This window comes from Columba livia, chromosome 7 (assembly GCF_036013475.1).
Source record: "Columba livia isolate bColLiv1 breed racing homer chromosome 7, bColLiv1.pat.W.v2, whole genome shotgun sequence".
NCBI classification, from domain to species: Eukaryota; Metazoa; Chordata; class Aves; order Columbiformes; family Columbidae; genus Columba; species Columba livia.
Window position 1 is genome coordinate 115,478 of NC_088608.1, and position 25,444 is coordinate 140,921.

Below are 25,444 nucleotides of genomic sequence, written 5' to 3' on the forward strand. Positions count from 1 at the left end.
CTGGTCACATGGTGACACGCGGGGTACTGGATGAGGAGTAACTAGTGTAAGCCAAGTTCTGGTTTTCCGTTCTTTTTCCTGTGCTTGTCTTACTTGCATATTACAGTCACATGGACATGAAACTGCCTGTATTTAATTGGCATTTTCTTTGTCTTCAGGGTTGGGACAGCAGTTAATGTAGAAATGCAGAAAGTCATGGGAGTAGCTGTTAGTACATCAAGACTGGGTACATCATTCAATATTGACTTGGATAGAAAAACAAAGTGTCCTTAAGGTGACGTTGGAACAAATGTCAGATGCTTACCTCGAGGACTGTGTGTGTGGTGTGTGGTTTTTTAATACACCATAAAGAGGGGTTGAATTGAGTATTTGCCAGCTACATGGATATTTGGTAGATGAAAATGTTTAAGTAGCTGAAAGCATGTACAACAGATGGTTCTGAATTATACGTGCGACAAAGGTCTGGAAGATTTGGCAGAGTATAAATGGTGAACAACACAGGATAAGTAGTTTCAGAAAATGATGGTATACGTGACATCTCATACCTGTGATAAACTACATACATGTGTTTGTCACAATGCTGCAAAATCAATAAACTATGTAATATAAAGAAAACGATAGCCAAGGTAACTTTGTAGTGTGTATAGAGGAAGTATTAGGAGTTTTTAAGGGATTCATTTGAAATTTTGTGCTAATTCCATGCAGGGGACGTTTGTTCAATCATAGATGGCACCAATTCTTTGCATGCAATGGAGTATTAATATCAGGTTGTAATGGCGTTCTTAACAAATAGAAGTCTCTGGAGAGTAAAAAATATTCATTCGGAAGATTGGGAAGTGTTCCCTTTTCATTACTGACCTGAAGTCTGTTCTGAGTGGCACAAAATAATGTTTTATGACTAATGTATATTGGCATTTTGATACTGGTATTTCTCATCCTATTTATTTTTTTAACCAAATACCATTGTGTTAAGTTCCTTACAAGTCAGTGTTTCAACAAAAAGTAGTTGTTTTTAAGATCTGTTCTTGTAGATTATTGTAGGTGGTCAATAACATTGCAAAATTATTTGAATAGTGTTAGGGAAAAGATAACTAAATGCATGCTTTGTACCTTTTGGTGGGAAATAGTTCGTTTTTGTGAACATGGAACAAGATGCTTTGTACTTTCAGCAGATATATTAGCAATATTTTTATATTATGGAGGGAATAAGCCCTGTTTGAGCATTGCAGTATATTTGTTTAGTCTTTATACTGACCTTATGATAAGGAGTGCTTGGAGACTGAATTGTCTTTTTTGGGAAACGGCAAATGCAAATAAGGAAGTCATGGAAGCCTTTCTGTTTGGGCGCTGTTGCCCTTTTCCCCATTTTCTTTGTTTGCGCGTTGGTTGCAGAGCTGCAGCGCAGGGCGCAGATGTTGTGCAAGCCCTCCCGACACGCTGCAGCGCGGCTCGGGCGGGCAGGGCAGGGCAGGGCAGGGCAGGGCGGCCGCGGGAGCCGAGCGGTGCTCCCCGCTCCAGCTGCAGCCGTTCAGGGCTTTGTTGCTGCTCCTCGGTGTGCACAAGACGTGGAGTATCACAGTTGCAAAGAAAGGGAAGTTTGCGCTCTCTGTCTCATCTCCTAAATCAGGGAAACCGGGCATTAGTACTTGGCCGCTTTCAGTTTCATAATGTTCTTCTAGTGGTGGCTGTGGGATGAGATTTTAGCTGTTTGGAGGCGGATTTAACGCTACCAAAAATGCGATTTGCTGTACCCCCACCCCAGTAAGGGCATTGACCCTGCAAACCGCTCACTGTGATTGCCACTCCCCAGTCCCTAGTACAGGTGTCTTTAAGTAAAGCCAAATAGCGGTTGGTTGGTTTGTTTTAACAGCCGACTTCATAACTTTATTCTAATAGAAGATTGCAGAATAGTGGTACTTTGTGTTTTTGTCACGTAGCTAATGTGGCCCAACAAAGATTTGCAAAGTCTACCAATTTCCTTCCAAGTGTGCTTCAGCTTTTGAGGTAAATTCAGTAAATTATGTCATACCACGTTATTAACTAGTTTGGTGTGGTAAATTGCCATCAGAAGAAACACTGACACAGGTGTTGAGGATGGCAATTGTTTTAGTGATAGTTTGCTAGTTCACAACATCCTGAACAGGTAGTGAGTATGTGTCAGTCAATGTATTGCAAAGAAATTGGTGGTTTGTGGGGAGCATAACACTGTGCAGAATTCCGACGTCAGGTACAGATGATCTTCCCTGCTGCGTCAGAGGAGGAGATGGGATGTCTGCCTTGTGACTGGCGTTTATGCTTTTAAAAAATTTTGGTTATGCTGCTACATCTTAACTTTAAAACTAGTTTTATTGTATTCTTTCTGTGTAATGGTAGAATGAAAGTGTATCTTTGTTTTAAGCGAGTGGCAGAGCTTGGAGTTCTTCCCTGCGCGCTCTTTACTGGTGGGGAACAGAAACAAGGAGGCTGTGTTAGTAAGACTAGAGAGAATAGATCCTCCCCACCCCACTCCCCAATTTCTGCCTCTTTATTAAAAAAAAGGGGGCAAGAAAGAAGCGACAAAAAAATCAACAAGGAGTCACTGGAAGATTTGGATAAGGAAAATACATTCACATTGATTTTTTTAAATTTCTGTTTCTTAGCCTTCTTTCTTATGAAGGTGAGAATGTATTAGTTTCACTGTGGCACCGGTGAGGGCTCTGCACGGAAGGGTTTAGTCTTCCCAGCATCACCAAGAGCGGGTGGATGGGGCGGAAGGGACGGCTGCCTGCCCGGACCCGCGGGTCCCGTGGCTGTGGGTGGTGCTGTGCACCGATGCCGCCCGAGTGGGTGAGCTGAGGGCACAGAGTCCTTAGGGAAACTGGGACCGGGTTTTCATCCAGTGTCTGCAAAAGGGCCAAGCAAGATGCAGTCATTTCTGTTACTTTGTTTCTTAATAATAAAATTTTAAGTTTAAAAAATGTAGAACATTTAATCCAATTAACACAGTTTCACATACCAGCTGTGTTTATCTCTTTATTGCCCTTAAATTTACAGTTACATGCTGCCATGGTGCTGAGCTATTCCTTAAAGAGAAAAAAGATCCATGGACTTTTGAAAGTTTTATCCACAAGTTCCTTTGAGATCTAAATGGAAATAAACCAGAAAAACTCAGTAATTTTACAGTAGAGTTTAGATTTTTGTTTTTTTTTTGGGGGAAGGAAGAGAAATGGTGTTTTATTTTATTGTGGTGTTAGCATTTGGATGAGGCCACCCGGTGAAAGGCACCCTGAGAGCAAGGGTCTGTGCGGTTCAGTTCTGTAATGTGACAGCGAGGAAAGGAGGATACAGGGGTTTCTCTGTGTACTTTAACAGAATTAATTTAAACATTTGACGGCATTCTCTTTTTATGTGAATGTTTTTCAGATCAATAAGGAAAATATGAAAGGAAGTACATGTTTTTAAACCTTACCTAGCGACAGATGATCTCTCAGACATGGTGTCTGAAAGCTGGGTCTTACCAGAAGCTGTGCCGGGCTCGTCGGGGTCCCCGTTCCCCCCCGGGCTCGTCAGGGTCCCTGTCCCTCTCTCGGAAGGGCGATTCCTGCCGCCGTGCTCACACCCTCCAGGGCCCCCGAGTGTCTTGTTCTCTGTGTGCAAAGGACATCAGGCTCTTTTCATGTGATGTGGGTCAGGCATTGTCAAGAGCTGAATGGGTTAAGCCTTGGTAATTCGCGAAAAGAGATTGCAGGGATTTTTCTAGTCCCTGAGGGAGGAATCACACAAAACCTGAAAATTCAAACTACTGGAAGGGTAAAGGCACCATCTGAAAAACTGGTCCACCTCCTGGACAGTTTACATTTGTAATGGTCCCATTGAATCAGTGGGGCTGCTGGGTACACACATTTCATCTCAGGTGATGTTTGCAGTATAAAACCTTGGAAAAGATGGTCGGTCTAGAAATAACGCAGTGACCATCCGACAATGTTGTCTTTTTGGAGCCTCACACAAAACTGCTCTGGAATTCTTGGGAGGGATAATGAAGAATTGTAATTTTTGAATAATGGAGAACCCTACTTGTGTTTTCTTGCAGATTGCAGGGAGTATAAGCTAGATTTTCTTTAGGATATTCGTTAAATACGGTGATACAAAGGCACAAAATGCTCTGCCCAGCTGTCCTTGAGCTCGAATCTCGGTCATGGGACTGTGGAATGACAAGCTAAAACTTTGAAATCCTCTAGGGAGTATTTTTCCTTCACTTTGGATACATAGCTAAGGTTTTTGGATGGTGACCCTATTTATTAATTGGTTTGTATTAATGAATTCATGTTTTTCTAACGCAGAAAGATTCTTTAATAAACAATGCATCACATTTTATCAGATACTTATTTTAGAACAGCGGTGTGTGGTATCCAAGTACAATCAGCAAGATAACCCCACAACCCCCTTCTCAGCCCTCAGTCTCTTCTTGTACCAAAGAAAGCCAGTTTGACAAACATATTGCAGCGGTCTGTGGGGTGCGCAGGGACATAATTGTGTGGATTTTGCCCCATTTTCTGTTGTTACACTTTTCCACAAGCATGCCCTCATTAATCAAAGACACTGTCCTCCTGCTGAGGGTAGGAAGGTTCATCACGTTGGCAGCCAGTGTGGTGTAAAGAACAGTGTACTGAAGCTCTTAATGTACTAGGACATAAATAAATCTGAGGTCTTTGTATGCAAACCCTGGAGGTTAATACTGTATAATTCAATGTCCTGTCGTTGGTTTTGATGGATGTTGTTAAGTGCTCGAAGCTCGGTGCGAGCTCTCCCGCAGGTCAGGGCTGGCCGCCGGGCTGGCCGAAGCCGAGCGGGGCTTTCCTGTGTGCTGGGAAATCTCCGTTTTTAATGTTCCTTTTGTTTTTGTGGCTGGCGGATCGCTGTTGTATCACCTGAGCTGCTGCAGGAAGGATCTGGAGATGGACAGCCCCTGCTGTGATAATGGACTGAGTGCATGAAATGCTGGTAGTTTGGTCCTGTTTGTTCTGAAGCTTACTGCTATTTGTATCCTTAACAGAACTAACATGTAGAACAAGGAAAAACTACTGGGATTTCCCTGTAGAAATAGTGCTGGGATTTGGCTTTAATATGAGTTGGTTGCATATTCATAATTTAAGAACAGCTGGGTACAGGAGCATGTAGTCGTTTGCAAGCGATTATCAACCATTCCACTCACACATGGAGGCTGCGCTTGAGCTTCTCTTTATTGATCTACCTGCATTTGAAATCTGGTCACCGCAGCCACAGAGGCCTTTCATTTTAGCTGTGCTTGCATCATGGAACAGCCTCAGTATTAAATATTTAATTTTAACTAAATGCTGAATAAAATAATAAACTGTGAGCTTCGAAGGAGCAAAGTGAAAGGGTGAGCAGTGACATAGATCTTAAATACAAGATTTTGTTATGTACAACAGCCTGAAAAAGTAACATCAGCCAACCTTTGTAAGTCCTTTGGTAGCTTTTGTTATTCTGAATAAGAAATCTGTTTTAGATTCTACGATTCTATGATTTACCCAGGGTTACCTTGCTAAAACTGTAGTTGCTGAGATTTGTGGCATTGGTGCATCGTATGCCCAGTGCTTTTGGAGGAAAACCCAGAAGTGTAAAATGTGCTTATGTTACACAAAATGATGGTGTGATAAAATAGCAGTGAGCACAGTCTTGCTCAGTATCACACGGGAAAAATGATGGAGGTATTAGAAATGACTCTACTTCTACATGGGTAAGCTTGTCTGTCATTATAATTAGAAAAAAACCAGACTTATATGTATTACTAAGCAATATTTCTACGCTGTGCTAGTAAAGTTGATTCCCCTTCTCCCCCTCTCTTTTTCAGTTTTGCCTTTCCAGCTTAGAAATAAAGCAAAGCATTTCCACTAGTTTATACACTTAGTTTGACAACTTTTCAATGTCTTTGCTTGCCCTAGTGACTGGAGCTTCTGAAAGGAGAATGATACCAGAATTCCCACTCTCATACATCTTTTGAGCCATAATCTGGCACGTAAATAGAAAGTATTGCTAAGGAAAGGTGTCAGTTGATTTTCACTCCATACAAATGGATCCAGGAATATGGAGCTGTTAAGAAGGTTCCTTACTGTGTTAGTGAGTTAAGAATATCAGGCATACATGCCTGAGCGAGGGTCGAGTTTTTCAAGCTGTATCAGTTGATTTAGTAAAAGGTATTATCACTCCCTACAGCTGTGGTCTTCTCTAAGTAGTTACGGCAGTTTAAAAGAGGCTAAACGGTAAGAAATGCAAACCGGTGTTTTTTCCATTGCAGCTCTGATCATTTTTTATCCTCGCGGTTCCCCATCAGGACCTCACTGCTGCTTTTCCATGCTGATGGAAATGCTGGATCCGGAGATGGGAGCTGAGACTGCGGCTCGGGGGAGAGGCAGCGGAGCTCTGCCCGCGCCAGCCCGCGCTCGGCTGTCCTGCAGGATCCGCTGCTCTGCTGCCCCGTGCTTGGCTCACCAAGCCTAATAGTAGAAGCAATCCCGAGTCCTGTTTTGGCTCTTTCAGAGAAGTTACCTTAAGCGGAACTCCAAAGAAGTAAATGCATGGTTTTCCTGCCCCCACCCCGTCTTCCCTCTGCTTGAGATACTGAATGGGAATAGTTGGAGAACAGCAGTGGTGTCAAATGGACCATGTGCAAAAGCTGCTGTCCCAAAGTCCGAGATCCAAAGTCCCGATAAAAGACAACAAAAGGGTGTAGATTATTGGGAAAAAAAACCCACAGTAATACCTTGCTCTCTTTGTCTTCCTGGCAATTTAGTAGAGAAAGCCCTTGGATCTTGTCACACCTTGAATATACCGGGGAAAGGTTTGGAGGGGGAGCTGAAGCGGGGTGGGTGGATGTTTGAACAGCAGACGGGGCCGTCCCTGCAGTCCCTGGACGGGGTGCTGGGGGCCTTCCGCTGGGCAGCTGTGGTTGGGCTGGGTTTGGATCGGTTGTTGGTTTGTTTTTCAAACTTGCCAGGAGTTACCAAATAAAAATTATATTAAAGGGTTTGTATCGTTTACTTGCTGCTTATTTCATTTAAGAGTGTTTGGAGAAGCAAATTAGCAAATTTTAGGAAAGGAAAAAAGACGTAAGGAAAGAATATATTCCTGAAATGACAATTTCGCTATGTTTTGGCATTTAACTATGATATTAGCACTGTTTTCTGCAGCTGTCATATCTTTTTTCTTTTCTAGAAGTGCTTTTCAAGCCCTGTTTTCTCCCGCGAAGGCTTAAATGTGTAGCAAATGGCCTTCGCTGAACCAGACGCACTTTGGAACGGGGCGGTAGCCGAGCCTGGCCCAGCGGGCTGGTTGTGGAGCGGGTTCTGTGGCTGCGGGAGGGTGCTCGTGCGCGGGAGCGGGGCCGGGCACGCGGGGGAACTCGCCCCTGCCTGGGGGTGCCAGAGGTGATAGGTGCTCCAGTGAGGGCACACAGTTACAAAATGCCCTTTTTTCTCCTGACGTTGGGAAGTAGAAGGAACACATTATGCAGGTAATTTCCTTTTATTTGTGTGTGATAAAGAAACAGAGCAGGTTGGAATACTCTCCTGTTCATTGAGACACATTTCTTTGTATGTCAAGCTGTTTTTGGTTATCACTGAGGTAAATTTGTCATCTTTGCACTCTTGCAGATACCAGTAAATTTTCCGTGTTAACAGTTATGGACATACAGCATATTGCAAAGTTTATTGTGTTGATACAAGTGGTTTATACAGAGTGGCCTTTAAATGTAGCCTACAGTGTTTTTGCTGTCATGGAGATTAATGATGTATTTTGAGGGATCTGTTCATAGTGCAAAGGCTTTGTAGTAAACCAGGGGTGTAGGGAGGACAATCACTTTTAAAATTTCTTTGCCTCTAAGTGCTTAATTTATACAATTGTAGTTTTGGTATCTTGTGAAGTGCTTAAAATCAATACACGAGCAATCATCTTCCGGAATGATCTGTGTTACATGTTGCAGGAGACGTTTGAAATGCAGGTAGGTGGGGTCTCTAACACTCTTGGTAAAGCCGAGTTCCCCGTTGGCCTCCTGCATTGACCTCAGCAGAACTGGCCGGCGTTCTGTCAGTTTTATGAGACCTGGACTGAGGGAAGGGTTTGTGCCTCGCGGGTTGTTGTCCCTGTTGCTTCCAGCAGCGCAGGCGATAATAGATAATGGGAGTGCTAGGATGGTTAGGTGATGTGTGCGAATCTTTGTGTCGGTTGTATTATGTTCTGTTTATACGCAGAGTCTTATTCTTTAGTTTAGCAGCCCCTTACAAGTGTCTGTTTCCATGTCTAATTTTAGTGGTTCATGAATCAATAAATAATCTGCAGTTTTCTGCAAAAGTTAGTTTAAATTTTAAAGAGCTGTTTGAGTGCCAAGTCTCAAATCTGTCTCTTTACAACAATAACCTCAAATTGTTTAGAAAAAAATTGTATGCTCCCTTCTGGGGGGACTCGTGACAGGGAACGTGACCCGGAGGCGGAGAGTGCGTGCTCCTGGCCAAGAGGGTCGCTGCGAGCCGTGGCGCGGAGCTGGCGGGGCCGCTGGTCGTGGAAGGCAGCGGCGAGCGCTGGGGCACGCGGGGTTGGCGGAGCCCTTTCAGAGTGCGTTTGCCCGTCTCACTGGCCACGGGCAGACATTCACAGGGGCAGGTCGTGCCCATTTTTCAGGTAAAACTGTTCCAACCTAAACTGTTTCCCTGAAAAAGGGGCATAATGGGCCTTCGGTTTCTCAAAAGGACAGTTCTCTTCTGCGGTCAGTGGTGGTTTGGTCTGCAGCCTCAGCCCGTTGGCTGTAACCTGTCCCATGGCAGTATCTTAATAAAAATTAAGATATTATTGAATTATTCAACATTCATTTTAGTGTTTATGGACAGAAAAATGCAAAACTGACTCTAAAATGTTGCATGAATTAGGCAAAGGGGCATCAGATTTCTTCATGTATATACCTAATTTTGTAAGACAATTTCACTTTTGGCAGGAATTCACCAAATGCTTCGTATATTTTGGTTTACTGGAATTCTGACTTCTTATATTTACTCAAGCAGTAGGGACATGCAGATTAAAAGTTAAGATGCTTTTACCATGAACGATGTCAGATTTTTAATGGGTTGGTTACAATGCAGGATATTTTTCTTGATAGGATGTGATTTCAAAGGACCTTGTAGGGAACAGGCTGAGATTATTTGTTAACAAAAAAGAGTTTTACCGTGATGGAAAACCCACCGTGTCTATAAAAGATCAAACCGAACGTCTCAGGAGACTTAAGTGGCTGCACAAGATTAAGCACTGATGAATTTGAAGAAATGCTCGTGGAGAAGAGGGGAGCAGGGAGAAGAACGTGAATAAACGTACAGTGATGGGTTCTAAGTTAATTACCTGCCATCGGGTAGAAATGCCGAGCTGCAGCAGCAGCAGTCCCAGAGCAAGTCTGGCACAGTACCGGGAGAGGAAAAAAAGGACAAAACAGAAAGCATGCAGGGTACTGTGTTATTAATTCAGGTCACCACTGTCAAGTGGAATAAAAAGCAAATAAACCTGAAAGAATCATCGGTTTTGGAACACTTTCGATGTGAGATTAGAGTATACCGAAGTCTTCAGCTTGGGCTGTGACCAGGTGCTACGAAGTCATGCTTGGAATAGTAGAGTACATAGAGAACAATTTTTTTGGCATTTCAGCTATGACTGAAATGTAATATTGGAATTAAAAGAACCCAGTAGTTTGTTAACATAAACCAGTAAGTAGTGCTTTTCACTTAGTGCTGGGTTCAATTGTGGAATAGTCCTTGGATACTGCGGGGAGGAAGATTGCAACACACTTAGAATGACGAGATGTGTTAATGGAAGGTGGGTTTATTATGGCTGCTGAACATGGCGATTGAAATCAGCACTGGGTTTGTTACATCTTCATACGTGTGATTGCTGAGAGAAGGGTATGTACCTTTATTCTTTCTCAAAATGTTTATTACTTGTGTAGATGGACCTTATTCTGAATTAGTTAATTTTGGTTTTGTTAATATTTGATGTTTTTTGTCTTTGGTAATTTGTATAGATGGAATAATAAAGATGCAAATAATACGCAAGTTCTTCTAAGATTTACACGAATATAGAGGTTTTGTCATGTTTTCGTGTGAGGGATTGAAAAGTACTCCTCTTTAGGTTGTGGTTGTTCAGCACAGTTGATTATCCCGCCCTTCATCCTTGGTTCCGTACTGTGCTGCTTTTGCACAGCTCGTTAACGTGTGTTCTTCCATTAACATAGTGTAATGGAGAATAATTCTAGGTACTGTAACTTCAGCCTTACAGATTTTTCCCGTATCCTTTCCTTCTCTGTCCCTGTATGTATATTTAGTCTTCAGGTATATCACCTGTGATAACTGTAAACTCAGTCGTTATTCCACCCCTGCTGTTTAAGTTTCTTTACCTTCTTTCCAGCTCTAGAAACTTAGTTTGGGGAAAAGGACATTTTCATTCTGCTTCTTGAATAAATTCTCCTGACACTGTAGCTGATGAGGCTCATACATTTCTGAATAGTCTGGATCTCAAATATTGTCAAAACTGGAAGGGGAGGGTGGAAGGGAGTCCCTTCTGTACCTAGCCCTTAGTCCTGTTGTGGATGTTTTCTGTATTTGGGAGATAGTCTTGAACTAGCTGTTGCAGTGTTGCTTATGGTAAATATATACTGGTTTATGTAATCCTAGCTCAAGCTGGAAAAATGGGGGCAAAAATAAGATCGTCATAGGCTGTAGGCTGTAACTGACTGTCAAGTTTCAGCAGAGGGAAAAACAGACCAGAAGCTCCAGGATCTAAAGAGGAAAGTGTTTGGAAGGAAAAACTGCCCAGGGAATGGCAGAGTGAAGGACCAGTGCGTAGAGCAAAGGAATCCCTTCTGTTTTGCCATATTTTACTTGGGAGACGTGGTTAAAGCTTTGTGCCATCAGCAGCCTCATTCTGTTTCCTCTGGAGACAGCGCCCGAGAGTAACTGTGGCTGGGCAGGACTTGCCGACAGTGCTTGGGATTTGATGCGCTGCGCTGGCAATGTCATTGGTGTTCGGTAGCAGTTTGGAGCACAGAGGTCGCTTCCACCCCCAGCTGTGGTTTACCCTTTTCGTTGGATTTGTTGTCCCTGATGCCACATGAGTTGCTGAGGGAACAGAAGCAGAACCCGAGAACCAGCAGCCAGTGCCAGAACTGTCTGACTTAGTTTCTCCTTGTCTTTTCATGGGAACAGATGTTTTAGAGGGGATAATAAAGCAAATACTTAAATTACTGTGGCACGTTTTGCTTCACCTTTTTGTGACTTGGGAGAAAGCACGTGAGAACAGGGTGTTTTTCTGTGAGTTTGAGGAACAGGCCATGAGCAGTCAGGTTAATGTGTCAGGAGAAGACAGAGTTGAAGAGCTGCTTCGGTTTTGGATTTGACACATGGTTTTGGGATTTGATACGCAAGTATGTTCTGTTTTAATTTGTGTAAGTTTCCATTAAATCCTGAAAATGAACAATTTTGACTATAGTGCATGTGTCCATAAATGCCTTTCAGTCACTGATTTCATAAAAGTTTGGTAGATGCAAGTAAATTTCATTCAGAGCAAACTGCACAGGTGTCTGACAGGCAAAATAACATGTATTTTAGTCAAATAAAGCATTCTAAATACCAGGGACATGCCATTAAACCAGTTCCTTTGGTGTTGATAGTTTGGGCCATGAACAAATCCTTGCAGGCCTCAACTGTTAATCCTGTACTAGTTCTACTATTTCCTAGAGCACCAACTACATAGTTCTATTGTATGTTTTTTCTTAGTTTAAGAGAACTCTTGAGACTATAAACTGTTTGATGCATTTGAGTAGCTGTTGTTCTGTGTGACTGTTCTTTGACTGGACCTGATCCTTTGTTAGTTTTAGGAGATTTAGTTAAGCTTTGGGTAGTGTGTAGGTGTTTGTATATTAGCATATATGAACATTTCAATAGTTGGGTGACAGAATTACAAAACACAACAGTTTTAGTGTGCATGATGCATATTATAGCTAAAATGTAGCAATTGGCATATTAGAGATACAAACTAAAGCACATATGAGAAAAATAACAAGAAAATCCAGTTCTTTTCTAATGTTGGAGTTCGAGTTTGCCTGACAAGCGTGGGAGTCCCAAGCCATGCGAAGCAATAGCAGAGGTGCTGGCGTGACGTTTCTGCACAAGGGGTTTGGGCAAGTCCTCGCAGCTCGATGGTAGAACTTTCTTAAACATCTTTTTTTATGTACAAGAAAGTTTTTATATAAAACTTCGTGTTGGGTCTATCTCAAGTATGTTTAAGAACTCTCTGAAAAGGTGTTCAACATTGAACGGAACTTTTAGGAATGGAAATAGTGTGAAACTACTAGTAAAAATGTATAAAGTGTATAAGTAGGTTAGTTACTTAGTCAATAGAAGTTCTTTTCATCGGGAAAAAAATGTGATAGCAATGTAGTAAACAACAAAACTGTTACATGGAAAGTACCAATGTCTTGTGAATTAACATCTAAAGAAAACCCAAAAGAGAAACCGTGGTAGGTGTCAACTGGAAGTATATATCGTTAGCGTTAATTTAAATGGAAATGAGAAATGTCCTGTCCTAAAGACTTCACGGAAGGTTGCAAGGAAGCTGTGGTTGGATCGCAGCTGGCGCGTCTGGCGGGAGCGCTGCGCGAGGCGGGGAAGCGCTGGCGCCGCGCGGGCAGAGCTGGGCGCTGGCCCTGCGCTGGCCCTGCGCTGGCCCTGCGCTGGCCCTGCGCTGGCTCTGCGCTGGCTCTGCGCTGGCTCTGCGCTGGCCTGCGCTGGCTCTGCGCTGGCCCTGCGCTGGCCCTGCGCTGGCTCTGCGCGGGAGCGCCGCGGGAGCCCGCCTGCGACAGGCGGCTCTGGGCCCGCTCTCCGCGGGACCCCGTGAGAGCAGGGACGTGGAACTCACCAGAAACTCGCAGAAACGTGTCGGTTTGTTTGTTCGTTTGAGTGCGACAGGCACTGTGAGCGCTGCCAGTGTGAAAGACGTGGTGCTAGTAACCGCATTTTTGGTGGAAATTGCTGAAATGCAGCTTTTAAAATAACAACAGCTCAGAGTTATAATTGCTATGACATTGCTCCTAATAGCAAACAACATTTTTCTTAAACACAGAAGCCTGAGTGTATTAGTTGTCATAAACAGGCTTAAGTATTAGGCTGGCTGTTCTGTATGTGGATATACTGCATTTAACTTCCTTTGCAAGCAACAGAGAAATAGCAGTGCCAGGGATGTGAAAGATTGATAGTTGGGTGTGTGATAGTTGGGTGGTTAGTTCTAAAGAGCTGGAATACATTATGCTCTACTGCAGCAGAGGTTTTAGGAGGTGGCGGAGGCGCAGGAGCAGGTGAGGCGGTGCGGAAGAGGGCCGGCCTGGCGGAGCAGAGAGCTCCAGGCACGTCTCAGCAGGCCTGGCTGACCGGGGACGTCCCAGCTGACTGAGGGCTGGCAGACGTGGCGCCCGCCTACAAGAAGGGCGCGGAGGAGGAGTCGCAGGCCTGTGGGTCTGAGGTTGCTGCCGGGGCAGCCCGTGGAGCAGACTGTCACGGGGCACCTGCGGGGCAACCAGGCGATCCGGCCCAGTCAGCACGGGTTAATAAAGGGCAGGTCCTGCTTGACCAACCCGATCTCCTCCTGTGACAAGGTGACCTGCTTAGTGGGTGAGGGAAAGGCTGTGGATGTTGTTTACCTGGACTTTGGGAAGGCCTTGGTGCACATACACTATTCACATTGTGATTCTTTATGATGTGAGGTACCATCCCAATTAAAAAGCTGCGTGTTACACATAGGATGGCATTAGTTAAAAAATGAAACATGCATTTGAATACTGGTTCTACAAAATACAGAGTTTTGAGAATCCTGAAATAGTTATTGTCATGGATCTAGAGCCTCATTAGCCTTGGAGCTGCAGATTAACTTGTGTTTACACTCCGTTTAGAAATGGAACTCATATGCTGTTTATGAAATGGAATGGGAAATTTCTGATAAAGCTGATCTGTTTCCATAATGTTTCTGTTTACTCCTAATTACACAGGATGTCCGTTTGTGGCTCTTTCCCTTTTAAGTACTTGTCAACACACATAAAATTCTATGACCACGCTGTGTCTTTTCACCTGTTTGTCCATGTGCCTGTCTGTTCCATGCGGTAACTTTTGCTGGCTCTTCATTTTCAGCCATAACTGAGAGTAGGCCAGATATGCAAAGGCAAAGTTCTCCAGTTTTGTGGCAGTCGGTGACTGTTGGGGCAGCAGCACAGGCTGGAGCTGCCGCGGGGCAGCGCTGGGGGGCTCAGGTCTGGTCAAGGGCTGCGCCGGTCAGGCTGGGGGCTCAGGTCTGGTCAAGGGCTGTGCCGGTCAGGCTGGGGGCTCAGGTCTGGTCAAGGGCTGTGCCGGTCAGGCTGGGGGCTCAGGTCTGGTCAAGGGCTGTGCCGGTCAGGCTGGGGGCTCAGGTCTGGTCAAGGGCTGTGCCAGTCAGGCTGGGGGCTCAGGTCTGGTCAAGGGCTGTGCCGGTCAGGCTGGGGGCTCAGGTCTGGTCAAGGGCTGTGCCGGTCAGGCTGGGGGCTCAGGTCTGGTCAAGGGCTGTGCCGGTCAGGCTGGGGGGCTCAGCTCTGGTCAAGGGCTGTGCCGGTCAGGCTGGGGGCTCAGGTCTGGTCAAGGGCTGTGCCGGTCAGGCTGGGGGCTCAGGTCTGGTCAAGGGCCGGTCAGGCTGGGGGCTCAGGTCTGGTCAAGGGCTGTGCTGGTCAGGCTGGGGGCTCAGGTCTGGTCAAGGGCCGGTCAGGCTGGGGGCTCAGGTCTGGTCAAGGGCCGGTCAGGCTGGGGGCTCAGGTCTGGTCAAGGGCCGGTCAGGCTGGGGGCTCAGGTCTGGTCAAGGGCTGTGCCGGTCAGGCTGGGGGCTCAGGTCTGGTCAAGGGCTGTGCCGGTCAGGCTGGGGGCTCAGGTCTGGTCAAGGGCTGTGCCGGTCAGGCTGGGGGGCTCAGGTCTGGTCAAGGGCCGGTCAGGCTGGGGGCTCAGGTCTGGTCAAGGGCTGTGCCGGTCAGGCTGGGGGCTCAGGTCTGGTCAAGGGCCGGTCAGGCTGGGGGCTCAGGTCTGGTCAAGGGCTGTGCCGGTCAGGCTGGGGGCTCAGGTCTGGTCAAGGGCCGGTCAGGCTGGGGGCTCAGGTCTGGTCAAGGGCCGGTCAGGCTGGGGGCTCAGGTCTGGTCAAGGGCTGTGCCGGTCAGGCTGGGGGCTCAGGTCTGGTCAAGGGCCGGTCAGGCTGGGGGCTCAGGTCTGGTCAAGGGCTGTGCCGGTCAGGCTGGGGGCTCAGGTCTGGTCAAGGGCTGTGCCGGTCAGGCTGGGGGCTCAGGTCTGGTCAAGGGCTGTGCCGGTCAGGCTGGGGGCTCAGCTCTGGTCAAGGGCCGGTCAGGCTGGGGGCTCAGGTCTGGTCAAGGGCTGGGCCGGTCAGGCTGGGGGGCTCAGGTCTGGTCAATGAGATGAACACCTGGAGGGAGCTGCCCAGAGCACAGGGCCGGCTCTGCTCAGAGGGGGCAGGGATGGGACAAGGGCAGCGGCACACACTCAGACACCTGAGGTTCGCCCTGAACGTCAGGAGCCACGTTTTCACCGTGAGGGTGACTGAGCACGGACACAGGCTGCCCTGAGAGGCTGTGACACCTTCACCCCTGGAGATACTCCAGAGTCATCTGGGGACAGTCCTGGGCAACTGGCGCTGGGTGACCCTGCTTGAGCAAGGGAGTATGGTGAGGTGACCTCCCGCTCAATCTCGACCACTCTGTGATCTTGTGTTCTATATTTTAGGATGTCAGGATGATCCTGACGTTCTATATTTTAGGATGTTTTGGTGAATTGTTTAAACTGATTTTGTGTCAGAGCGATGCTAGGAGCACATGCAGGGTCTTAAGTTCTGACCAGAAGGGTAGAATATTGCTATGGTCTCAAAGTAATGTATTCTAAAATTCAGAGGTCTTTAAGCTTCATTGGAATAAGGTGCATGAGGATTAAAATACGGTCTACCCAATGTGAACTTTGAAAAGTTAGCTTTTTGTTGTTTCGTAGTTTATACTGTTTTGACAGTCAATGCACAATGTCCTGAAAGAGAAGGACTTCATGGAAGTGTGCCTTAAGGAAAAGGACAAATGTAGAAAGCACAAAAATGGCTTTTTTTATAATCCTGCTGCTATCATGTTGTGAGGGAAGGTCGACAGAACGGAGCTCTTAGTAACTTTGTGGTAAACTGTGTGAATACAGCGAAGCCTGAGCATTATAGGTTAAACTTCCGTTCTTCTTGGTGCGTTTCCTCAGAATAATACAAATGTTGTATGTTAACGGAATGGAGCTACAGACGAGAAAGTTGTGTATTTTGTTTTGGCTTGGAGATAGTTGGAAGGAGATAATCGTCATTTTTCAGGGAAAAACAAAGGAGCTAATTTTAATATTAATAAAAGAAAAATCAACTCTTCTCCCTTTCACCTTAGGTTTTGGGTTAGAGAGAACTTAGCAGTGTAAATATGCGCCGTAATCTGTCAGAGATAGAACTGAAGAACTTGTTACTAAGCTTGTAATAAAATAATTACTGAGTCCAACTAGATGTAAATCATTGTTACCTGCTTCTTTTCCTTAACCAAGCATTACGGAGCCGTGGTATAAATGACACTATTGGCATAAATAGAAGTGGAATTTGTCTTCTCTTTCCTCGCGCTGGCAGTGCAGCTGGTGCGTGTCAGCGTTCCCGCGCGCGCGAGCGGTGTTTGGCCGCGGCCTCGTGGCCGGCGCGGCGTTTCCGGCGCCTGCGCTGTGCCTGTGGCCGGGAGGGTCCCTCCCCGGCGCAGAGCTGTGCGTGCTGCTGGGTCTGCTCTGCCCTTCGGCTTCGGAGCAGCGAACGCCCTGCAGCCGGGCTCTGTGTTCAGGGCCTCTGGAACAGCCCTCCCCCAGCAGCCTGCTGTGGTTTTGTTTTCAGGCTCCCTGTTGTACACCTGTACAAGTGATGTGTCAGTCATCGAGGTGCGCCTGTCGTGTGGCATGAACAACCCAAGGTCTCCATTACTGCTGTCGTTTTTCTGTGATGCAGGCTTTTATAGTGCCTGTGATACGATTATTTGCACTTTGACCAATTCGAAGCCTTTTGAAGTAATTGTTTTAATTCGATAAAGTACGTTCACTGGTTTTGTTTTTTTATGGTTGTAGTTCCACCTTTTAATAGTCACTCACAATAGACATCAAGTAATGTGTAAAGGTACCATGATTTTACAAATTCGGAACACGGGCGTTTCCCCCGGTGCTGTGCTGTGCTGAAGTTAGCTTACTAACTTGGGTGCCTTTTTTTGGAAAGACAGTAAACTTCAGAAACTAAAGGAATACTTAAAAATCTCTCTACAGTAACAAAGGCCATTTTTACATCTTGTGTTGGATTTGAAAAGTATGCTGCCTTCACTGTACATGTAACAAGGAAACATACTGTATGACCCGTTATCTTCTAACTCTCACTGTCATGAGTAAGAGCAGGGTTCTAACTGTAGTGGAGTGATGTAAATGAAAAAAGTTTACTACAAGATTTTTAATTTAAAATATTTCACTAAACAGGATTAAATGAGAATGAAGATGCAATATTTGAATCATAAATGGGGTATTTTATTATCACAGCTACTTCATATCCCGATACATTTTTGCTATGTATTGCTGCTATTTATATTACTAGGTATTTGTTAAAGGCTCCTCCCTGCACAAAGCTGAGTGACTGGCTTGAGTATGCGCTGCTGCTGTGTAAGAGCAGCAGGCTGTGTGTCTCCAGGACAGAGCTGAACAGTCTGCGTGTGGAGTACGGCAGAGGCGATGCGGCGGTGCTGTCCAGGGACTACGCGACAGGTGAAGTGGGGGTCGCTCGGTGTTTCGTAGGACGGTGTTGGTGCAGGAGCTGTGGTGTTGGTGCCCGGATGACCGAGGGCTGGGTTTGGACATCGTGTGTGGGGACACGGAAACTCTTGGTCCCATCAGCAGGATATTCCGGTGCCTGGAAGTGTTCCGCAGTTGTGCCTAAAGAAGATAATGTTACCTTGGGGAAGAGTGAATTAGAATTACAGTAGATTATTGTTGTTCCTTAATACATATTTGTGGGTAAAAATTGTCTCCATTCCTGTAATGCTTTTATTGTTAAATCTATTATTGTTTTTTTCTGACGTGTCTATAAAATACATGTACTGTTATATAGTAAATAGTATGATCGTAGCAGTTTGTAAGATTGCTTTTTCTGGAAGTGGTTTTGTTCTTGGGTTCCAGTAGTCCTTTGCCGAATAAACTTTCATGGCACAGAATTCCATGCCATCCCCCTCCCCTGTTTTATGAAAATATGCTGTCCTACCTGCTTCAGGTCATCTAATCTCTTGTATATTTAATACTAAAAATGATTTTTTTTTTTAAATGTATCACACATCAAGAGAACAATTACAAGTAAATGTTAAAAGTAACCGTGTTTCTGTCTCAAAAATAGTACTTCTGCATGAGGTCTAAATTAACTCTGCAGTGTCACCCGACACAAGTGGTCTTTTTGTCCCAGGGAATCCCAGGCTCTAAATGGCAGCTGGTTGGCGAGGCGGGTTTAAATTAGACATGGGGAAGGAATTGTTGTCCTGAGGGTGGTGAGAGCCTGGGCAGGTACCAGAGAGGGGGTAGATGGACCATCCCTGAGACATCCCAGGCCAGGCTGGACGGGGCTCTGAGCACCCTGAGCTGGGGGAGATGTCCCTGTCATGGCAGGGGGGGCACTGGGGGAGCTGGGGAGGACCCTCCAACACAAACAATCTGTGATTATGTGAATCCATGAATTTTTAAGAGTAGGAAAGATATATATGTATATATTCTATGATTCTATATATTTATATAGATATGTATATATATTTTTTTACAGTTTGGATTAATTGGTTTTGCTAGCAGGCAGGGCAATGTTTTTGTCATTGATATAAAAATACAGAGACACAAGATCTGATGCAAAGGATGTTTAAATGTAGCTATACTTGATAACCAATTAACTTCCAGTTTAATTTGTTAAAGTGCTTTGCTTTCATTAGAGGAGAGACAGGCTGCTTGTCACATCAGAGGGAGCGCAAATTTCAAGTTCTAGACATCAAACTACTTTCTTTCTTAAGGACCTGGGAATCAGATGTTTACTTGGAAAGAAGTGGCTTCTTGTTACAATGTGCAGGATAGAATTCTTGATATTTGCTTGGTGCAATTTATGTACTTGATATAATTTAATTTGGAATCGAGTCTATATTTCTGACTTCATCTAAACGTGCTATCAGGAGATTGCAGTGCTGCAATAAATAAAAGTGACTTACTGGCCTTTTAAATCTGATGTCTCAACTTTGTCCTGGCCGTGCCAGTGAACACATGCATAACAAAGGTACCTAGATCAGTGGTGAGCATTTGCAAAAACCAAAATAACTTCAAACCATTTGTATTCGCAGTTCTAATAATTACGATAAGTACAATAAGTAAACTAATTTATTACGTGTGGGTTTTTTTTTAAAGGGCTTTCCCCGTTTCTCATAGGTTTTTTTTACTTCCCTTAGCTGTTTTTCTCATCCTTTTTTCCTCTCTTTTCCCAGCTGTATTTGTCTGTGTGATTGTTGCTTTTTAGCACCGTGCACGGTTCCCTGAGTGATGGAAAATGCAGTGCGGTTGCGTTTGTGTCTGGGCTTTCTGTCTGATGGGGCAGAATGCAAAACTCTGTGGTTTTGGCAATGGAAGCAGCTCCGCAGATGCTGAAGTTACGTCTCCATTGTTTGCCAGAGTGCACGCATTCTGCAGCAAAAGTGCAGTCTCGAGGTGGTGGTTGGTCTTTAAACAGAGATGAACATACAGCCCTCGTAGTGCAGTAATACTCAGGTTTTCTCTTGTTCAGCTCAAAATGGATGTTAAAGTATAAAATGGCACTTGCTTTGCTGGAAGAAAGACTCTGTTTCACATTCTCCTTGATCTCCCAGTGGTGATGGCAGAAGAGGATCAGTGTTGTATTTTCAGTGACAGCGTTCCTGTCTTCCATGTACACTGACACGATAGAGTTGTTAATCAACACGTCTCCGCTTGCTGGGAACGGCCATGACATCGCTCTTGTTCATGGAACGTGCGGAAGTGACACGCGGGCAGGTCACGCGAACGCCAGCGTGTCCTGCGAGCGCTGAGTCACGGGAACTGTGTGGCTCTGGAGCGTGGGAGTTGATGAAAACTAATTAAATGACGCAAAAACCTGTCAGCACGATTAGACAAGCTTTGTCTTGAATCCTGGTCAAATACCCAATCCTGGTGTAGACTGTGTCGTGGCTGACTTTGTTGTGTCCATCCCTGAGAACAGTGGAGCTCCTGGTCTGGAAGGGCTCGTGGCCTGACGGGCTGGTGTGCGGACAGAGCCTGGATGATCCACGCGGCTCCTGCTCCCAAAGGGATGATTTGTCTTGGTAGGAGAGTCTCGCCTGGTCGAGCTGTGGGGAATAGTCAGCAACGAGAATAAAAACTGTGCCTCGGCGTTCTGAACTTTCCCATTTGTTAGCTTGGTTTCTGTCTCAGTGGGAGGATAACGATGCCACAAAACCGGTGTGTTTCTCAGACACGTTTTACCTGAAAAATGCGAAGAAGACTTGGCAATTTTTGTTTTGTACTACTGAATTAAATAAAACCTCAGATCAGTCGTTAAACGTCTGTGGTCTGTTGCACTGAGAAAGAAATAAGCGTAAAAGAGGATCTTTTTTCTTTACAGTGTATGTAGGGATTTTCAGCATTTGGAAATATAAGAAATGGAAGTATAAGAGTTAATATTTTTAGAATATTTGAAAATGGCCAGACCAGCAAATTTAAATTAATGGTGATTTAGGGGGAAGGATAACAATTCACAGAATGGTATCTGTGTCTAGAGGGTGTTTACTTATCGTGATCAGACAGTCTTGTGCCAGGGGAGGTTGAGGTTGGATGTGGGAACAATTCCTTCCCCAAAGGGCTGTGGGGCATTGGAACAGGCTGCCCAGGGCAGTGCTGGAGTCACCAGCCCTGGAGGGCTGGACAGACGGACACGAGGTTCTCAGGACAGAGGGCAGGGACGGGGGTGGGGAACGGGTGGACTCTGTGACCTCAAGGGGCTTTTCCAAGCTAAATGATTCTGCGATTTTGGGGGAATTGAAGTTATGTTTGGTTTTCTCTTTCCAAATACTTAACGGAGTCAGGAATGCGTAATTTCAAGTTAGTGGAAGAAACCAGAAGATCTAGAAGAATATATTCTGGGATTCTGATGGTAATTTGGAGGCTTTCGGAAGGATTTGGTAGAACCTAGGCTGGTTTCATTTAACAAAATTAAAACTGAGAGCTTGCACACTCCTGCCCTATGGGCCACAAACTCCAGAAAAACAGTGTAAAACCCACCAAAATGTAGGACTCAAACCAATGGAGTTAAGCTGATAAAGAACAATTTTAGGCAGAAAAGCTGAGGAATGTAAAGACGGGAGAAGGAAGTAAATGTATAAATGGCATTTGATCCGTGATAAGAGGGGCTGCGTGAGGTGGGACGGGAGGTAAGGAGGTTTGGTCCGTGAAGTCTTAGCAGGAGCGCGCTGGTTTATAGCGGGGGCAGGGAGGGACTGCAAGCAGGCGGGACCTGACTACAGGAGTGTCCTAAAGACAATTAAACCTAGAACCTGACTACAGGAGTGTCCTAAAGACAATTAAACCTAGAACCTGACTACAGGAGTGTCCTAAAGACAATTAAACCCAGAACCTGACTACAGGAGTGTCCTAAAGACAATTAAACCCAGAACCTGACTACAGGAGTGTCCTAAAGACAATTAAACCCAGAACCTGACTACAGGAGTGTCCTAAAGACAATTAAACCTAGAACCTGACTACAGGAGTGTCCTAAAGACAATTAAACCTAGAACCTGACTACAGGAGTGTCCTAAAGACAATTAAACCTAGAACCTGACTACAGGAGTGTCCTAAAGACAATTAAACCCAGAACCTGACTACAGGAGTGTCCTAAAGACAATTAAACCCAGAACCTGACTACAGGGGTGTCCTAAAGACAATGAAACCCAGAACCTGACTACAGGAGTGTCCTAAAGACAATTAAACCTAGAACCTGACTACAGGAGTGTCCTAAAGACAATTAAACCCAGAACCTGACTACAGGAGTGTCCTAAAGACAATTAAACCCAGAACCTGACTACAGGGGTGTCCTAAAGACAATTAAACCTAGAACCTGACTACAGGAGTGTCCTAAAGACAATTAAACCTAGAACCTGACTACAGGAGTGTCCTCAAGACAATGAAACCCAGAACCCAGAGTCTTCGGGAGAGCATTAAATGTTCCTCGTAGTGACTGATGCCCAGCCTTTGCTAGCACCGATGTGCGTGTGGCTGAAATCTGCTGCTGAAATACTGACCTGCTGTTGAATTATCAGTCTCCAAAACCAGAACGGGTATTTTTGCCTTGGCAGATTAAAATCTTTCTGGAATTATATATTTGCGCAAAGCTTATATTGTTAACTGAGACTTTTTTTGTTGATCTGTTGTTCTAAATTAATATTTTTAGTTATTGCTTTTCCACACATTAGTTCATCAAAGGAGATAAAGCCTTTACAACTATTTCTAAAAAAGATGTGTTTTAAAAATCAGCTCACTTTCTCCAAACTGTGTGTTTCAGGGCCGTAACTTCTCTTTCCCCGGCCGTTCGGTAGAAGGGTTTTCCAAGAAGCAGGTTGCTGTGCGTTAGTCTTCGGTAGGTATCACAGGCTCTTTTGCTGAGACTTCAGATGTATCAGCAGTGCCACGTCTTGTCTTGCACAGGGAGACTTGCTTCAGCTTTTTCAAGTATTTATGTAAGTTTTGGGGAAGTGCCCCCATTTGATCAAATATTCTATCATGTTTTCAAGGAATGCCGGTTATAAACGTCAACGTTGCCCTCATCTCACTTTTTCAGTCATTTTCGACACCGTGACTTGGTGAACTCTCCTGCCCCAGCAGTTCCAGAGCAGACACACCTGAATTACGCATGAAAACCAGGAAGAACGAGCTTGGAAGCTCGTGTTCATTCAACCCTTGTTTGCAAAATAATTAAACCAGGCAGCGAGTCTGTTTTTAAGAGGCAGGCATACCTTTTGCAGTGTGTTTGCGTTGGAGAAAGAAGTAAATTGCAGTCAAGAGAGAAAACATTTTGGCCCATGGCTTGATGAAAATGGTGCAGTTTTTGCTGCTTTCTGCAGTGCTTTCAGATTTTAAGTTCTGATTTAATTAAGAAGATGCTATTGCAAGGATGTAAACCAGTTATTCTAGTCTTGCTTAAAAAAAACCCACCATGCAAAGTGATAACAGTAACAAAGGTGGGAATTCACCCCACCCTGTCTTCCCACTTAAGTCAAACCTCAATTAGCTCCATTTATATGCTATTAATAATATTAAGCGGAAGAAACTTCGTTTTTCTGTACTTTGTACACAATAAGGAAACAATGTAGGGGAAAAAAGATGAGGTTCCATTAATGTTGCATAGTTAATGATGACGTTTAAAAATACAGACGACTGTAATCTGTGCTGTCCATGAACTGTCCCTTTCTTGCCATGAGCGGCGTCGTTGCACCCGCGGTTCTGCAGCCAGGGGACGCAGGCGGACCCCAGGACACAGAGACGTGCTGTGAACGTGAAACAACATGATATAAACACGATAGAAAGTTCACAGTCTCCTCTCCAGGCACTCTGCCTTTTCTGTTCTTTTACGTTTTCAAATGCCACCTGTGTGCACTGAGTGTGGAATGTTGGCTCTTTCTGGCCTTTTATTGTCAAGTTGCATTAGGATTTTGTTAGCATGTAAGGCTACTTTGTTTTACACTTCTAATAATCAGTTCTAAAAGCAAACCTAAAAAATAAATCACAATAAAATGCTTTTCTGTGGGCTTTGTTAGTGCAATAACTGTGAGTACCAAGGGGGAGAAGAACAGACTGGTCGCAAGGACTTCTGTTATTGCACAACTAAATGGTAAATCCCGAGCTTTCCACGTTTGTGCGGGTGTGCAGTTGTGTCGTGAAGAGAATATTTAATCTGAAACAATATTCTTTGGTGGTCTTGAATGCTTTTTGGATTGGGCAGCGTCGATGTGTAACTTCCTGAAGCTGGCGCCGAGTCCCGTCTCCGCCCTCGCGCCCTGGCCCGCTCTTCAGCTCGCCGTGCTGCTCGTACGGCCGAGGCACCTGTTCGCTGTGTGGTGTGTGCTGGGACCAAAACCAGTCTGGGTGCTTCTAGTCAGGGAGAAGAAAAACACTGACATACGTAAGTGGTGGTATTTATAGAAGTAGATGCTTCCTTTGTTTTTAGTTTCGGAATTTCAAAGCTTCAGTCTTGGTGTATACAAATCTGCAGCAAATGATACGATTTTTGGAACCTCACAGTCACTTGTCAGAGTCATTTTTCCCCTAGTTTTACCATATAAATAAAATTTGGGTCTCTTTGTAGACAATGATTTTTTTTTTTCTTTTACAGTTTATTGTTAAAACCTTCAGTAAATGTAGAAATGTGGATTCTTCCTTGAGCTTCCTTCCAAAAAGCCCTTCTCCACGCCAGCGTTACACCCGTAGGGAGGACCATTCCCCGGTGAGCTAACGCAGACCTGAGCACAGCCAGCAGTGGGCTGGAGAGGAGGGGGCAGGGGCGTCTGCAGGGTGGTGTGCGGTTAGCCGACGTGCTGGTGGTGGAGCCGGGGCATTCGCACAGGCGCTCCTTCTCCTTTGCAAAGGGACAGGAATCGCTCCGCCTGTTGTAGAGGCCTTTATTTATTTGCTAACTGTGGCGAGTGTTACGAGTGTATTGAGGTAGCTTTTACAGCAAGGGACTAAACTCTGAACCATGGAACCTTTCGTCTTTGGAAGGAGAATAAACAACATCAGTTATATAAGACCGTGTGTTCAATCTGCTTTTCTTTGTTGATGAAGAATGGATAATGGTCTTTAATTTGTTGATTGTGAATATGTACAGCATATGGGAGAAGGAAATAGGGCGGTGTGTGATGCATTTGGTATATGTTGCATTGTATTTGCTTTTGTTTACTTGAGTAAGAAATGGGAAGTTAGATTCGCATATAACAGACAACTCTGTTTTTGTTACTAAAAGTGAATTTATTAGCTTGGGAAACAGCAGTTGCATCGATGCACTTTTCGTTCCCTCAGACAGTATTAGGCAGCCAGGACATCTGTCGGTCCGTTGTGCGCGACACTCAGTTGTGACGCTGGCTGCGGCTCGTCGGAAGAGGGTCGGTGAGGCTGCGTGTGCACAGCTAGCCGGGCTTGCTTTCCCAGTCTGCAGAATTCCTGGATTTGGACCTTCATTAACATCTTGACTATGTGCAGTTGACACTGTTTGACCGCTCCGTTAGATTAATTCAGCACCAATA

The 25,444-nt window shown here is 45.0% G+C and overlaps 1 protein-coding gene across 4 annotated transcripts in view; it reads left to right on the forward strand.

The window, feature by feature from the left end:
- Positions 1 to 25,444, forward strand: part of BAZ2B (bromodomain adjacent to zinc finger domain 2B) — a 108,347-nt gene that overhangs the window by 1,879 nt on the left and 81,024 nt on the right. The gene's annotated exons all lie outside the window — the stretch shown is intronic.